We start from the raw sequence: 13,361 nt of genomic DNA, 5'->3' as shown, positions 1-13,361 counted from the left end.
TAATTAACTCTCTGACCCCCTTCTAAATTTACAATAGCACCTGCCACAAAAGTAGCCAGGCGCAAAGCTCAGAGGAGACAACATTGTTGAGTTATACAGGTTACTCTGAGTAAACTTTAGGCATTTAATACACACTTCATACAATAGACACTATATTACCAAAAGTGTTGGGACGCCTGCCTTTACATGCCTAGGAACTTTAATGGCATCCCACTCTTAGTCTGTAGGGTTCAATATTGGGTTGGCCCAGCCTTTGTAGCTAAAACAGCTTCAACTCTTCTGGGAAGGCCGTCCACAAGGTTTAGGAGTGTGTCTATGGGAATATTTGACCATTTTTCCAGAAGCACATTTGTGAGGCCCTAAACCTTGTGGACGGCCTTCCCAGAAGAGTGGAAGCTGTTATAGCTGCAAAGGGCGGGGCCAACCCAATATTGAACCCTACAGACTAAGACTGGGATGTCAGTAAAGTTCTACTCCCAATGACCACAGTCTGGCCCCCTCAATGTCTGAAGGACAGTCAGCTGGCCCATTGTTTAGGGAGTTTGGATGTCCCTGCTCTACAATATGGCAGATACCCCAAAAAAAAGTGAAAGGAGCTTTAACTATTCCTTTCTAGATCATTATTAAAAATAAAAAAATAAGTTTTGGTATTAGATACACTTGAACTTCATAGATGACTTTGAGTGTCATGTGCTTTGCACCCTAAGTAGTCGCCATTGTTATCCCTCCTCCCCCTATGTACACCAACAGGTATTACTGCATAAGAAGGTACTTACCTGTACAGAGTCCTGCAGCTTTTGAAACTTTACCAGTCTCTAATGTGTATTTATACAGCAGCATGCTTTTTATATTACCTCCCACACCCGCTACACCGAGGGTTGGGAACCAGGAAAGAATTAGAGCTATAAAGCAGGATTATCTTGGGAAGGGTAATTATTATGAAAAGTTTTATTCTTAGGAAACATAAAAACATATTGTCTAGTTACATAACCAACAATGCAAACAAAATAAGGAAACTGTAAAATTACCTGTAGATATGTCCAAATCCACTGTCCAAATCTTGCAGACTTCACCTCCGAAAAGATCTCCAAAGTACATCCCTTTCTAAACATTGATAGCTTATCTACTCCCCATATTATCTCTCGCCTTGACTGTTGAAACTCCCACCTCATAGGCCTACCGCTCCATAGACTAGACATGTGCAATTCATTTAGCTCTGAATTCGTTTTTTTCTTACAAATATTCGGATTCACAACATTTTGAAATTCAGAATTTCCGAATATCCGAAATTTTGGAAATTCGGAATTCGGAAATTCTAAATTTCAGACATTCTAAATTTCAGAAATTCTAAATTTCTGAAATTCTACATTTCTGAAATTTGAAAATTCTTAATTTTCTGAAATTTGAAAATTCTAAATTTCGGAAATTTGAAAATTCTAAATTTCGGAAATTTGAAAATTCTAAATTTCGGAAATTTGAAAATTCTAAATTTCGTAAATTCTAAATTTCGGAAATTTGAAAATTCTAAATTTCGGAAATTTGAAAATTCTAAATTTCGGAAATTTGAAAATTCGGAAATTTGAAAATTTGAAGCTAGATTCGAAAAGCGGAAATTCAAAAATTCGGAAATTCAGAAAAACAGAAATTAGAAAATCGGAAATTCAGAAATAGAAAATGCGACTTTTCAAATTTCCGAATTTCCGAAAAAAGCTAAAAAACGAATGAAACAAAAACGAAAATGAACGAATCTTTCAGCAGTGCACATGTCTACCATAGACTATCCCCTCTTCAGTCCATCGTGAATGCCGCCGCCAGACTCATCAACCTTACCAACCATTCAGTGTCCGTCCACTCCTCTCTGTCAATCCCTCCATTGGCTTTCCATTGCCCAACAAATAAAATTCAAAATGCTAACAATAACATACAAAGCCATCCACAACTTTTCCCTGAGCTACATCCCCAATCTTATCTCCAAATATCACTCAAACCGTCCTCTCCGCTCCTCCCAAGGCCTTCTGCCCTCTAGCTCATCTCCCATGCTCATCTCTAGGACTTCTCCAGAGCAGTGGCAGCTGGTGGTATATTTTTTGGGGGGGGGGCGGAAAACAATGCACAGCCTCCTCCGCAGGGTGGCTACGTTCCTGCCTACAGTGGGATCAGGGCAGGGTGGTTACATTCCTGCATACAGTGGAACCAAGGCAGAGCAGGGCCGGATTTCCCACAAGGCCACCGAGGCCAGGCCTCGGAGCGGCAGTGGGTAAAGGGCCGGCGCCGCTCCTGTGGCGACTTCTCGGCCACCCCCCCACACTAACCCCCCCTGGTGTGCCTGCAACATGTCCCTGTCACCAACACTGCCTGGGGTCCTGCCGGCAAAAACAGCTGTGTGCTGTGCCTGCGAGTGGGAGGATTGAGCAGGGAGGGACCACAGCCGCGGAGTAACCCAGCAGAGAGCCGCATTTGCCGATGCAGCTTCTATAGTTCCGGCTGCTGCAGGTCCCGCAGGCGCCGGCGGAGCGATCCACAACTGCACTCCGCCCCCCCTCGGCCTTTCTTTCCATTAGAAGCAGCGGACTATCCTGGATAGCGGCAGGCGAGTGGCTTCAGGCAGCTTGCTAGATCGAGTTGACAGGTGAGTGAGAGAGACAGCACTAAGCAGTAGGTGGGCAAATGATGCATAAAAAAAAATAGCCAACCAATTTAGCCTGGCTTGTCAATATACAGTATATATATATATATATATATATAGTGACAAGCCAGGGTAAATTTCATCAACTGGTTAGCTATTTTTTTTTGGTGCATCATTTGCCCACCCACTGCCCTGCTTAGTGTGTGTATATATATATAATTTATTTATATTGTGTAAAAATATCAATTGGGGCTGTGGGCATATGGGAAGTGCTTAAAGCGGAGTTCCGGCCACAAATTGAAAAAAAAAAACTTTTTAAATATAAATACCCCTGTAATACACAAGCTGAATGTATTCTACTACAGTTAGTCTGTAAACTAAGGTCCGTTTTGTTAGGTTGTTACAGCATTTAGACACTTTATAAAATAGAAATTGACTGGGGCCATCTTAAGTGTGGGCATCATGAAGCCAGACTGTATGACTTCCTGGATTTCAGCCTCGCACATGCTCAGTGCTGTACAAGCAGTGTAATGGTTTCAGATCAGTTTTCAATAGCAACGGGAGTGTCAGAGGAAGTTACCGCCCCTTATCTATGCAAACCTCTCCTCCCCTCCTCCTTCCAGGAACCAGTAAATATACAAAATAATTTGTTCCTGTGCAGATATATCTACATAACAAGATGATATATATCTCTTGTTATATATGTGGTGTGTATACATATACCAGACATGTGCACTGTCAATAAATTCATTTTGTTAGTGCGGTGATGTTAGTGCTGTGATGTTAGTGCTGTGATGTTAGTGCTGTGATGTTAGTGCGGTGATGTTAGTGCTGTGATGTTAGTGCTGTGATGTTAGTGCGGTGATGTTAGTGCGGTGATGACATTAGTGCGGTGACGTTAGTGCTGTGATGTTAGTGCTGTGATGTTAGTGCTGTGATGTTAGTGCGGTGACATTAGTGCTGTGATGTTAGTGCTGTGATGGTGCGGTGATGTTAGTGCTGTGATGTTAGTGCTGTGATGTTAGTGCTGTGACATTAGTGCGGTGGTGATGTTAGTGCGGTGGTGATGTTAGTGCGGTGACATTAGTGCTGTGATGTTAGTGCTGTGATGTTAGTGCTGTGATGTTAGTGCGGTGATGTTAGTGCTGCGATGTTAGTGCTGCGATGTTAGTGCTGCGATGTTAGTGCTGCGATGTTAGTGCGGTGATGTTAGTGCTGTGATGTTAGTGCTGTGATGTTAGTGCGGTGGTGACATTAGTGCTGTGATGTTAGTGCGGTGACAGTGCGGTGATGTTAGTGCGGTGACAGTGCGGTGACAGTGCGGTGACGGTGCGGTGACAGTGCGGTGATGTTAGTGCGGTGACAGTGCGGTGACAGTGCGGTGATGTTAGTGCGGTGACGGTGCGGTGACAGTGCGGTGATGTTAGTGCGGTGACAGTGCGGTGACGGTGCGGTGACGGTGCGGTGACAGTGCGGTGACAGTGCGGTGACAGTGCGGTGACGGTGCGGTGACGGTGCGGTGACAGTGCGGTGACAGTGCGGTGATGTTAGTGCGGTGACGGTGCGGTGACAGTGCGGTGATGTTAGTGCGGTGACAGTGCGGTGACGGTGCGGTGACAGTGCGGTGACAGTGCGGTGATGTTAGTGCGGTGACAGTGCGGTGACAGTGCGGTGACAGTGCGGTGATGTTAGTGCGGTGACAGTGCGGTGACAGTGCGGTGACGGTGCGGTGACAGTGCGGTGACAGTGCGGTGATGTTAGTGCGGTGACAGTGCGGTGACGGTGCGGTGACAGTGCGGTGATGTTAGTGCGGTGACAGTGCGGTGACAGTGCGGTGATGTTAGTGCGGTGACAGTGCGGTGACAGTGCGGTGACAGTGCGGTGACAGTGCGGTGATGTTAGTGCGGTGACAGTGCGGTGACAGTGCGGTGATGTTAGTGCGGTGACGGTGCGGTGACGGTGCGGTGACAGTGCGGTGATGTTAGTGCGGTGACAGTGCGGTGACGGTGCGGTGACAGTGCGGTGACAGTGCGGTGATGTTAGTGCGGTGACAGTGCGGTGACGGTGCGGTGACAGTGCGGTGATGTTAGTGCGGTGACAGTGCGGTGACAGTGCGGTGACAGTGCGGTGATGTTAGTGCGGTGACGGTGCGGTGACGGTGCGGTGACAGTGCGGTGACAGTGCGGTGACAGTGCGGTGACAGTGCGGTGATGTTAGTGCGGTGACAGTGCGGTGACAGTGCGGTGACAGTGCGGTGACAGTGCGGTGATGTTAGTGCGGTGACGGTGCGGTGACGGTGCGGTGACAGTGCGGTGACAGTGCGGTGACAGTGCGGTGACAGTGCGGTGACAGTGCGGTGATGTTAGTGCGGTGACGGTGCGGTGACGGTGCGGTGACAGTGCGGTGACAGTGCGGTGATGTTAGTGCGGTGACAGTGCGGTGACAGTGCGGTGACAGTGCGGTGATGTTAGTGCGGTGACAGTGCGGTGACAGTGCGGTGACAGTGCGGTGACAGTGCGGTGACATTATGTGCAGAGTGGGGGGAGGTACAGATGATCAGGCATACAGAGCACATCTCGGTCTGTGTAGATCTGTATGTGAGTACAGTGATCATAGTACAGCCCCGCCTCCCTGCACTAGAATTGTAACACACAGTGCAGAGCTCTGTTGCAATGTACAGGGAGGCGGGGCTGTACAGGGAGGCGGGGCTGTACTATGCTCGGTGCTCTCACTATCAGACAGAGTGAGACTCGCTCTCTCTGCCTGATGATCTGTATCTCCGTGCATCGGAGACAGATGGCAGGTGGGCGGGTGGTGGAGGGAGGAGGACGGGGGCGGCGGTGACGGACGGGTGGAGGAGCTAGGACGGGGGCGGTGCTAGGACGGGGGCGGAGCTAGGACGAGTGGAGGAGCTAGGACGGGGGAGGAGTTGGAGAGGGAGAAGAGGAAGGACACCACCTCTATGGGCGGCACTGCCCTCCCTCCCTCCCGCCCCCCGAGATGTTCATCCACGGCTGCGATGTTCAGCCCAGCCTCCTGGGATTGAAGAGACACATATCCCAGGAGGCATAGCAGCGCTGGATGCGGCGGGGGGGGGCCATTCCGCCGCGGCGGGGGAATAAGAGACTCACAGATAAAAACGTGAGTTTTTAAAAGACAAAAATAAAACATCCCAAATGTATTTAAAGGGGCAGTGTAAAAACGAATGCAAAGAAGTTGTAAAATAGGGTGGAACTCCGCTTTAATATACACTTGAGATTTATTTTTTATACCAAAGACATGTAATATATATATATATATTACATATGCAATTAAAACGAAATGAACCCTGGCTTGTCAGCAAAAAAGTATGGGCTGGATTCAGAAACAACTTACGCCGACGTATCTATTGATACGCTGCGTAAGTTAAAGGATGCGCTGTATTCAAGAAACCAGATACGCCTGAATTTTAGCTTGATACGACCAACGTAAGTCTCCTACGCCGTCGTATCTTGGGTGCATATTTACGCTGGCCGCTAGGGGCGCTTCCGTTGATTTACACGTCGAATATGTAAATGAGCTAGATACGCCGATTCACATTCGTACTTGCGCCCGTCCCAGTAAGCTACGCCGTTTACGTAAGGCGTACGTCCGGCGTAACTTTACCCCTCATAGAGCAGGGGTAAGTCATGTTAAGGTATGGCCGCGGGAACAGCGTTGTATTTTACATCGTTTACGTAAGTCGCACGTGAATGGGGCTGGGCGTAGGTTACGTTCACGTCATTGAGCCGGCGTATCTTAGGGAGTAAATTCGACGTGATTCTGAGGCGCATGTGCGCGCATGCGCCGTTCGTTCGGCCATGCATTTACATGGGGTCACGCTTCATTATAATACTACACGCCCACTGCCTTGCTACTTTGAATTAGGCGGGCTTACGCCGGCCCATTTACGCTACGCCGACGTAACTTAGGGAGCAAGTGCTTTGTGAATACTGGGCCAGATCCACAAAAACCTGACGTAACTTAAAAAATCCAATTTAAGTTACACTGGCTTAAAGTTTCTACCTAAGTGCCTGATCCACAAAGCACTTATCTAGAAATTTCAGGCTGTGTAACTAAAATTCCGCCGGCGTAAGGCGTTCCTATTCAAATGGGGCGAGTCCCATTTAAATGAGGCGCGCTCCCGCGCTGGCCGTACTGCGCATGCGCGTCGGCCGTACTGCGCATGCGCGAAGTTACGTTACGCCGAGTTTTGAGGATCGCGACGGCTTAAAGTTGCGTCGGGGAAAAAAAAAATGACAGCGGCATGCATTCCTGAGGGAGAACTCCATGCCAATTTTCAAAGAAAAAACCGGCATGGGTTCCCCCCCCAGGAGCATACCAGGTCCTTAGGTCTGGCATGGGTTGTAAGGAGACCCCCCCACGCCGAAAAATTGACGTAGGGGGTCCCCCTACAATCCATACCAGACCCGTATCCAAAGCACGGTACCCGGCCGGCCAGGAAGGGAGTGGGGACGAGCGAGCGCCCCCCCCCCCTCCTGAGCCGTGCCAGGCCACATGCCCTTAACATGGGGGGGTTGGGTGCTCTGGGGCAGGGGGGCGCACTGCAGGCCCCCCCACCCCAGAGCACCCTGTCCCCATGTTGATGAGGACAGGACCTCTTCCCGACAACCCTTGCCATTGGTTGTCGGGGTCTGCGGGCGGAGGCTTATCGGAATCTGGGAGTCCCCTTTAATAAGGGGGCCCCCAGATACCGGCCCCCCACCCTAAGTGAATGGATATGGGGTACATCGTACCCCTATCCATTCACCTGGAGGCAAAAAGTAAAAGTTAATAAACACACAACACAAGGCTTTTTAAAATATTTTATTATTCTGCTCCGGACGCCCCCCCTGTCTTCGTTATTAGCTCAATTACCAGGGGGGGCTTCTTCTTCCGCTCTCCGGGGGTCTTCTCCGCTCTCCGGGGGGGGTTTCTTCTTCCGCTCTCCGGGGGGGCTTCTCCGGACTCCGGGGGGCTTCTTCCATCTTCTCCCCTCTTCCGCTCTTGACTCGGCGAACCCCGGTTCTTCTGCAGCTCTCCGGTGCCTTCTTCTTCAGCGCTGGCTGCCTGCTATGTTTGTGTGTTAGCTCGATTTCAAACAGGCAGCCGGCGCGGTCTTCTGTGGCGTCAGGGTCTTCTGTTCTTCTGTTCTTCCGATGTTGTCTCGTCGCCTGTTGTCGCTGTAATGATGGAAGCGCGCCTTGCATCCCATTTATATAGGCATCACCGTCCCATCATGCTCCGGTAGGTACCCACGTGGTGGGTGCCTACCCACGTGCACCCACCACGTCTTTTACAGGTAAGTGGTTTGGGAATCCGGCACTTGCCACTTAAACTTGCGGCGGCGTAACGTAAAGTACATACGTTCCGCCGCCTGAAATGTATCAGAATATGGCCCAGACTGAACAGCACTTAAGTCGGAGTATCTCTTTTGAGGATCTGGCCCACTGTTCTTGCCTCTCTATGTTACGCCGGCATATCGCATATGAGATGCGCTATGCCGCTCTAAAGATACGCCGCTGTACCTGAATCCGACCCTATGTATATATATATTACATGTCTTTGGTATAAAAAAAATGAATCCCAAGTGTATATTAAGCACTTCCCATATGCCCACAGCCCCAATTTATGGTGGACAGAAAGTCAGCCCACATTGGAGCAGTGGCGGCTGGTGCTCAAATCTTTTTGGGGGGGGGGGGCGCAAACAAACTGACAAAAAAAAACATCAATTGCAGCCACTGTGCCCATCAAACGCAGCTACTGTGCCCATCAATTGCCACCACTGTGCCCATCAAACACAGCTACTGTCCCAATCAGTTGGCGCCACTGTGCCCATAAAACGCAGCTACTGTCCCCATCAATTGTCGCCACTGTGCCCATCAAATGCAGCCACTGTACCCAAAAATTGCGACACTGTGCCATCACACGCAGCTACTGCACCAATCAATTGCTGCCAGTGTGCCCATTCATTGCTGCCAGTGTGCCCATCATTTGTTGCCACTGTGCCCATCAATTGCCGCTACTGTGCTCATCAATTGCCACTACTGTGCTCATCAATTGCTGCCACTATGCCCATCAATTGCCACTACTGTGCTCATCAATTGCTGCCACTATGCCCATCAATTGCCACTACTGTGCTCATCAATTGCTGGCAGTGTGCTCATCAATTGCCCCTACTGTGCTCATCAATTGCTGCCACTATGCCCATCAATTGCCCCTACTGTGCCAATCAATTGCTGACACTGTGCCCAGCAAATGCTGCCAGTGTGCACCTCCCGCCCGCCCGGCACTTACCTGTCTTGGTGGGGCAGCGGGTCTAGGCAGTGATGTCCTGCATGCTCCTCAATGTCTTCTCCTGTCCTCTCTTCCCATCCTCTGTTATGATTGGATGCCTGATAGGTGTCCAATCATAGCGCCTGTCGTTTTAGCCAATCAGGTGACAGGTAACAGCTCCTGGCTGGGGACAGTGACACCTGAGATGTAAGGAAGCACTCCACTGGCTGGGGACAGTGACACCTGAGATGTAAGGAAGCACTCCGCTGGCTGGGGACAATGACACCTGAGATGTAAGGAAGCACTCCGCTGGCTGGGGACAGTGACACCTGAGATGTAAGGAAGCACTCCGCTGGGGACAGCGACACCTGAGATGTAAGGAAGCACTCCGCTGGCTGGGGACAGTGACACCTGAGATGTAAGGAAGCACTCCACTGGCTGGGGACAGTGACACCTGAGATGTAAGGAAGCACTCCGCTGGCTGGGGACAATGACACCTGAGATGTAAGGAAGCACTCCGCTGGGGACAGTGACACCTGAGATGTAAGGAAGCACTCCGCTGGCTGGGGACAGTGACACCTGAGATGTAAGGAAGCACTCCGCTGGGGACAGTGACACCTGAGATGTAAGGAAGCACTCCGCTGGGGACAGTGACACCTGAGATGTAAGGAAGCACTCCGCTGGCTGGGGACAGTGACACCTGAGATGTAAGGAAGCACTCCGCTGGGGACAGTGACACCTGAGATGTAAGGAAGCACTCCGCTGGCTGGGGACAGAGACGCCTGAGATGTAAGGAAGCACTCCGCTGGCTGGGGACAATGACACCTGAGATGTAAGGAAGCACTCCGCTGGGGACAGTGACACCTGAGATGTAAGGAAACACTCCGCTGGGGACAGTGACACCTGAGATGTAAGGAAGCACTCCGCTGGGGACAGGGACACCTGAGATGTAAGGAAGCACTCCGCTGGGGACAGTGACACCTGAGATGTAAGGAGCACTCCGCTGGGGACAGTGACACCTGAGATGTAAGGAAGCACTCCGTTGGGGACAGTGACACCTGAGATGTAAGGAAGCACTCCGCCGGCTGGGGACAGAGACGCCTGAGATGTAAGGAAGCACTCCGCCGGCTGGGGACAGTGACATCAGGACTCTCACTCATTCTGCATTATGGTGAGTTGAACTATTTAATTTTATATTACATTGTAATAATAGGCGAGTCTGTGATGGGGGATCTTTTATGGAGGGCTTTGTGATGGATGACCTTATATGGGGGCTTTTTGATGGGGGGAATGTGTGATGGGGGATCGGCGGCTGTCTTGGCTCCTCCTCGCAAGAACTAACCCCCTTCATGCGAGCTCTCTCGCATACGGGTTAGTTCTTGCGGGTGCGCTCCCGTGATACAGTCGGCGGCTATAGCCGCCGACTGTATCACTTGGTCCCTGTAGTGTGTGTGTGTGTGTGGGGAGGGGGGCGGCATTGAAGGACCCGGCCTTGGGGCGGCACAGGGAGTAAATCCGGGCCTGAGGCAGAGTGGTCATGTTTCTGCATACAGTGGAACAAAGGCAGGGTGGTTACGTTCCTGCATACATTGGGACCAAGGTAGGGTAGCTACGTTCCTGCCTACAGTGGGACCAAGGTAGGGTAGCTACGTTCCTGCCTACAGTGGGACCAAGGCAGGGTGGTTACATTCCTGCATACAGTGAGACCAAGGTAGGATGGCATTGCACACAGGCGCCCTGCAGAGGTGGGGGCACCGAACATCTAACAGACTCTCTAACAGAAGCCCTCTCTGTGTCCATCACAGAGGCCCCCATCCAGGTCCCAATAAAGTACTCTGCTTCTCTTCCTGAATTTTGTTTATTGTTAAGAGATCACGTAAGGATCCCAGGGTAATGAAGACTTTGTGGGGGAGCATCTTTATGGTTGAGTCATTGCCACAGAAACATTTGTAAAGGGGAGGAGTTAGTAAAATGACAATGCCCATGTGGGGGTGCCAGAAATATTTCTGCACCCAGGCACCTGTGACCCTAGGACACTATCAAGTAGCACTGTGGCAGACTGGGGGGGGTGCAAGAGGCGCGAGATGCGCGGGCCTGCTTAGTGCCCTACTGCCTATCCTGCTGTCACTCCGCAGTGGCAGGACAGAGGAGCACAATTGTATAAAATATCTTTGTAGTCTGTAGTTTTAAAAGTATTCTTCACTGGAAACACTTAATGAATTGGAGGGGTGCCTGCACACTTTTGGCTGGGTGTTGTATTTGTGCCACTGGAAAGTTGCAGCAAATTTCCGTAGTATGTACACAATACAAACTTCTTATGTGTACTTTGCCATCCTTATAATCAAACAATGACACACAATACATTATATAATTCCTGCACAAAGGAGTGTTGTTTAGATAATGTCTGATGTTGTGTAATTTGTAATTGAACAATTATTTCCATGGAATGACCATTTCAAATAAATGGTACAACAGAAACAACTGGATAGAAGTGAAGAAAACAGTATCCTGTTGTATCCTTAAAGCGGAGTTCCACCCTAAGAATGAACTTTCTATTAACAGCTTGCCTTTAATGTAAAAAATAAATAAAACAAAACATTTTTTACTCACTTCTATCTGGCTGTCACTCAGGGCCGATCCTAGGCAGGGTGCTTTGCACCCAGGCCCCTGCAGAGGTGGGGGCGCTAAAGTGCCAGAGTTCTCCCCTCCCTCCTTCTCTCCCTGTTTGTGTCCATCTAGATCTAGTGTTCTGAGCATAGGTGTGTGTCCGTCCAGAACTGATGCGTGAGCATAGGGCAGCCCGTCCAGCCTGGCAGTGCTCGGGGAGGGGCCGCTCCTCTTCCTGACACGAGGGTTCTAGTTTTCAGTGGCTGCTGAGTGCTGATGTGCAGGAATGAATTCATCACACTGAGAGTCTTGGATCCCGCACTGTTTCCACCAACTCCAGTTGGAATGACTCCCCCTCCCATCTCTATTTCGGGCTGCACAGAGAGGTAAGTCAGTGTTCAGTGTGCTGTGTGCTGGGGGATGGCATCCCCAGCATCCCTTTACACGTGATCTGAGCAGCCCCTGCTCTAGGTGTTTTATGGCATGATAGATTGCATAGGATACACAGCCCCTGTGCCTTCCTGTGCCTCAGTAGTTCGTCTACAGATGTGATGTATAATGAGATGTATCAAGAGCCCTTTCACACTGACAGTGCGGGGGCGTCGGCGGTAAAGCGCCGCTAGTTTTAGCGGCACTTTACCATTGTTTTAGAGGTACATTTAACCCCCACTAGCAGCCAAATAAAGGGTTCAAAGGCATCAGTGCCGAGGCGCTTTGCAGGCACTGCCCATGTGGGGGCCCCAGAAATATTTCTACACCCAGGCCCCTGTGACCCTAGGATCAGCCCTGCTGCCTACAGTGGGACCAAGGCAGATTGGTCACCTGCCTGCATACAGTGGGACCAGGGCAGGGTGGTTACATTCCTGCATGCAGTGGGACCAAGGCAGGGTGGCTACTTTCCTGCATACAGTGAGACCAGGGCAGGGTGGTTACGTTCCTGCATACAGTAAAACCAAGGCAGGGTGGTTACGTTCCTGCATACAGTGAGACCAAGACAGGGTGGTTACATTCCTGCATGCAGTGGGACCAAGGCAGGGTGGTTACGTTCCTGCATACAGTGGGACCAAGGCAGGGTGGCTACATTCCTGCATGCAGTGGGACTAAAGCAGGGTGGTTACTTTTCTGCATATAGTGGGACCAAAGCAGGGTGGTTACGTTCCTGCATGCAGTGGGACCAAGGCAGGGTGGTTACGTTCCTGCATACAGTGGGACCAAAGCAGGGTGGTTACGTTCCTGCATACAGTGGGAACAAGGCAGGGTGGTTACGTTCCTGCATACAGTGGGACCAAAGCAGGGTGGTTACGGTTTTGCATACAGTGAGACCAAGGCAGGGTGGCTACGTTCCTGCATGCAGTGGGACCAAGGCAGGGTGGCTACGTTCCTGCATGCAGTGGGACCAAGGCAGGATGGTTACGTTCCTGCATGCAGTGGGACCAAGGCAGGGTGGCTATGTTCCTGCATGCAGTGGGACCAGGGCAGGGTGGTTACGTTCCTGCATGCAGTGGGACCAAGGCAGGATGGCTACGTTCCTGCATGCAGTGGGACCAAGGCAGGGTGGTTACATTCCTGCATGCAGTGGGACCAAGGCAGGGTGGCTACGTTCCTGCATGCAGTGGGACCAAGGCAGGGTGGTTACATTCCTGCATGCAGTGGGACCAAGGCAGGGTGGTTACGTTCCTGCATGCAGTGGGACCAAGGCAGGGTGGCTACGTTCCTGCATGCAGTGGGACCAAGGCAGGGTGGCTACGTTCCTGCATGCAGTGGGACCACGGCAGGGTGGTTACGTTAGTTAGGATTTCCTTCCACTTTAATGAAAGACCCCTTAACAATGGCT

The sequence above is a fragment of the Rana temporaria genome, chromosome 5, assembly GCF_905171775.1.
Source record: "Rana temporaria chromosome 5, aRanTem1.1, whole genome shotgun sequence".
NCBI classification, from domain to species: domain Eukaryota; kingdom Metazoa; phylum Chordata; class Amphibia; order Anura; family Ranidae; genus Rana; species Rana temporaria.
Note: the sequence above shows the minus strand (reverse complement) of the source record.